This window comes from Palaemon carinicauda, chromosome 3 (assembly GCF_036898095.1).
Source record: "Palaemon carinicauda isolate YSFRI2023 chromosome 3, ASM3689809v2, whole genome shotgun sequence".
Taxonomy (NCBI): domain Eukaryota; kingdom Metazoa; phylum Arthropoda; class Malacostraca; order Decapoda; family Palaemonidae; genus Palaemon; species Palaemon carinicauda.
Window position 1 is genome coordinate 133,089,207 of NC_090727.1, and position 5,000 is coordinate 133,094,206.

Sequence of the window (5,000 nt, forward strand, 5' to 3'; positions counted from 1 at the left end):
TAGTTCTTACCCTGGCGACTCATCTTGAGAGAGAGAGAGAGAGAGAGAGAGAGAGAGAGAGAATTTTGAATGGTAACTTCTTGGGAAGTTGGGAAGTTTTTGTATATATATATATATATTATATATATACAGAGAGAGAGAGAGAGAGAGAGAGAGAGAGAGAGAGATATTGTCAGCTTTAAAAAGGGGGGATTTGTCATAATTGTTCCCGAACTTAGTAGACAAGTAAATAGTTGCAGCAATAAAAAGATAAAGTTGATATTCCACGTCTGTGTATCTAATGAAATTTGATTAGTCTCTCTCTCTCTCTCTCTCTCTCTCTCTCTCTCTCTCTCCATTAATGTGGCATGACTGATGCAAACCTTCATTAGGTTCATCAGAATGTCATTTGTAGAAAGGAGGAGGAGGGGTGGGGGTCAAAAGGCCTATAAATTTCTTTCGAAAGGCAAATTAAATAATGTAAACGTTCGAAGAACTTTAGATAACGTTCTTTTCTGTTTGCAAGTTTGTAAGAAAGTGGTTTTGCATATTTGGGTGTGGATTTGGGCTTACACACATATATATATATATGTATATATATATATATATATATATATATCTATTTATATATATGTATATATATATATAATATATATATATGCTATATACATATATGTATGTATTTAATATGTTTATATATATATAAATATATATATATTATATATATTATATATATATATATATATAGAGAGAGAGAGAGAGAGAGAGAGAGAGAGAGAGACCTCCATTGCAAGGTGTCCTTAACTTTGAGTTAGTTGTATATATTTTTTTTACGTTTTGTATGACATAGAGAGTAGGCTCTCCCAAAGTATTTAAAGGAGAGTAACGCATCTCCGAAGACAGTGGCAAAACGTTTGGAGGAGAAATACCGGTATTTCATGGCCGCATTCAAGTGACCGTTAAAACTTTACGGCTTCCAAGTGCGTTTTATATTGTTTATGGCTCTCTCTCTCTCTCTCTCTCTCTCTCTCTCTCTCTCTTTCATTTTGTGATCATGACACGAGGAATAAGGGAATCCAATTAAGGTTAAGATACAGTTCCGTTGAGGCAAAGCCTGAGTCGAAGCAAAGTTTTGAATCCTTTCTTCGGCTTCGCTTTTGTATTTTCGATTTAGTTTGCTCATTTCAGTTTTTTGATTGCGTTGATGTAGAGATAGATTGTTAAATCCGCAAAAAAATGTAAATCTGTATAGATAAGATTGTCTTCGTGATCTCCCTCTCTCCCTCCCTCTCTCTCTCTCTCTCTCTCTCTCTCTCTCTCTCTCTCTCTCATCTTGTGATTATGACACTAGGAATAAGGGAATCCAATCAAGGTTAAAATACAGTTCCGTTGAGGCAATGCCTGGAGTCGAAGCAGAGCTTTGAATCCGTTCTTTGCTTCGGTTTTGTATTTTCGATTTAGTTTTGCTCGTTTCATTTGTTTGATTGCGTTGATGTAGAGATAGATTGTTGAATGACCTGCGGACAGCAACAGAACCATAAGGTTTATTTATTTTCAAGTTTTTCATCAGCCAAAAATGTAAAGCAGTACGAATAAGATTGTCTTTCATATCCTCTCTCTCTCTCTCTCTCTCTCTCTCTCTCTCTCTCTCTCATCTTGTGATTATGTCACTAGAAATAAGGGAATCCAATCAAGGTTAAAATACAGTTCCGTTGAGGCAAAGCCTGGAGTCGAAGCAGAGTTTTGAATCCGTTCTTCGGCTTCGCTTTTGTGTTTTCGACTTAGTTTTGCTCATTTCAGTTGTTTGATTGCGTTGATGTAGAGATAGATTGTTGAATGACGTGCGGACAGCAACAGAACCATAAGGTTTATTTATTTTTCAAGTTTTTCATCAGCCAAAAATGTAAAGCAGTACGGATAAGATTGTATGTATGTATATACACACACACACTTTAATGTGGTGAATGGGTTTGTATATTACCAGGATCAATAAAGTTTTACCTGTCAGGGTCACCCATACTTTGTTGGTTTGCTGTAAGCGGACAGACTTAAATTCTCCCACCATCACCAATTTGCAGTGGCCAGCCTGGTGATGAAAATGGCCAAACCCTAAACACGAATAAGGAGGCCTTTGTTTTGTAGTGGACTAGAAACGGCTGCATTTGTTGCTATTGCTGTTTAATATATATATATATATATATATGTATATATGTATTTATATTTACATACACACACACACACACATATATATATATATATATATATGTGTGTGTATATATATATATGTGTGTGTGTATATTGTAAATATGTCTTATATATAAGTTATTTATATGTATATATATTATATATATATATATATATGTGTGTGTGTGTGTGTGTGTGTATTGTAAATATGTTTTATATATAAGTTCTTTATGTGTGTGTGTGTTTGAAACAAGAATATAAGTTAATATATCTTGAAGGATGCGAATCATTTGGGTATTCATAATGAAAAATCTGACAGTAACAAAATCTAGATTTCATGAAATTACCCATAACTTTCTCTATTCAATCCCTTTACTTTTTGCAAGGCAATTATTGCAACCGACCACTTTTTTGTTTTCCATCAGTTTTTTTTTTTTTTTTTTTTTTTTTTTTTTTTTTTTTATGTTATTACATTTACTCACGAACAAAAGTATTTTATCATTTCCCCAATCACTTTTTGTCATTTTGTAAAGTAATATGATTCGAGGCTTCCATTTCCCCCCATCAAGTTTACTGGCAGTCAGTTGCGATTTGCGTCCATGAGTACAACGAATATTCTCTCTCTCCAGTCCTCTTAGTATTTTTTATTTTCTCTTTTCCTTTATTTGCATATTCAATGCTTTCGCATTTTTATGCGAAGGAACCGCTCCGAATCGGGAGACTTTTTATTCTTCTATTATTTCAGGGAGGTTAGCAGTTTTTTTTTTTTTTTTTTTTTTTTTTTTTTTTTTTATCTTCAGGAGATATGTTATTTTTATTATTTTTTTTTTAATGATTTTTATGGCCTTTCATATTTCATTATTTTTTTTTTTTTCATACGGGCGTTTAATGGTTTAAAAGCCGCTCATGAATGACAGAGGTAAGGGGCAGTGACATTGCCCTAGCAAGCAGGACAATGAAGATCAGACAAGAGAACAATATTCAAAACATGCAGAATTAAATAATCAAATCATATCCTCAGAATAGACTGATGGCAGAAAATATAGAGACCTTCCCAATGTATCTATTTTTGAACAAGAGCACAGTCTCGTCGTAAAAAAATAAACTCACTGTTGGTGTGGTCTATGTGGTAATGTCCTTGCCTGGTGATCGCCAGACTGGGGTTCGTGTCCGCTCAAACTCGTCAGTTCCTTTGGTCGCTTCAACCTCACCATCTTGTGAGCTAAGGATAAGGGGTTTGTGGGAGCTTATAGGTCTATTTGCTGAGTCATCAGCAACCATTGTTTGGCCCTTCTTGGTCCTAGTTTGGGTGAAGATGGGGGCTTATACGCTGATTATTATTATTATTATTATTACTTGCTAAGCTACAACCCTAGTTGGAAAAGCAGGATGCTATAAGCCCAGGGGCTCCAACAGGGGAAATAGCCCAGTGAGGAAAAGAAACAAGGAAATAAGAGAAGTAATAAAATATTTTAAGTAACAAGAGTAACAACATTAGAAGTAATAAAATATTTTAGGTAACAAGAGTAACAACATTAAAATAAATATTTCTTATGTATATATATATGGTCAGTCTCTAGGGCATTGTCCTGCTTGATAGGACAATATCGCTGTCCCTTGGCTCTGTCATTCATGAGCGGCCTTTAAAGCCTTCAAGTGTTAAATCTCACAGAATTAACCCATGGCTCAATTTTACATCAATTTAACGATAGAATTTCTTCGTAATTTTCTATCAAACAAAATTCTTTTCCAAGTTTGGAATATGAAACTTCAGTGTTGTCAAACGCATTCATGTCCAGTGGGAAAAAAATTCAATAGTCATATTTTTACAGAAGATTGGTAAGCAAAGTGAATATTGAATTTTTCGCTCTCTCTCTCTCTCTCTCTCTCCTCTCTCTCTCTCTCTCTCTCTCTCTCAGCTTTTAAAGTAAAATGCAGAGAATTCCATTTATTCAGTCGAACAGATGCAGCAAAACAAAGTTTGTACCAACGCTTTATTGGCGACGGAATTCTTTATAATAGATACGAAATTGATACGTAATTTTCTTATTTTTATGGTCAAAATATTTGACCTTTATAGTGATTATTTTTATCAGTATTGTTGGTTTTTTACTGTATGGGATTAGATCTCTATTCATAGTAATACCAACCACTGAAATTATGAAATTATCTGATATTTTGTGTCTAACTGAAGAGAAATGGAAAATAGAGGATTGAAGATCAGCAGGAAAAAGATAGAGTATTTGAGATTGAAAAATGGCGTGAATGGGGAAGTTAGTTTACAAGGAGAGCGATTGAAAAGAGTTGAAAATTTCAAGTATTTAGGATCAACAGTTGCAGAGGATGGTGATCTTGGGGCAGAAATAAACCACAGAATACAAGCAGGATGTAAGAATTGGAAAAAAGTGCGTGGAGTACTATGCGACAGGAAAATAGGGGTTAAGTTGAAAGGCAAAGTACACAGGACAGTTGTGAGACCGGCAATGATGTATGGAGCGGAGGCGTGGGCAATAAAGAAGACAGAATAGAAGAAGATGGATGTGGCAGAGATGAGAATGTTGAGATGGATGTGCGGGGTGACAAGAAGAGATAAGATACGGAATGAGGTAATTAGGGGTACCACAGGAGTTGGAAAACTATCAGATAAGATCCAAGAAAGTAGACTGAGGTGGTATGGTCATGTCATGAGAAGAGATGAACATTATATTGGGAGGAGAGTGATGGAAATGGAGGTACAGGGAACGAGAAGGAGAGGGAGACCAAAGCGAAGGTGGATGGACTGTATCAAGGATGACCTTCGATCAAAGGGATTAACCGGTGATGAAGTGTGGGACAGA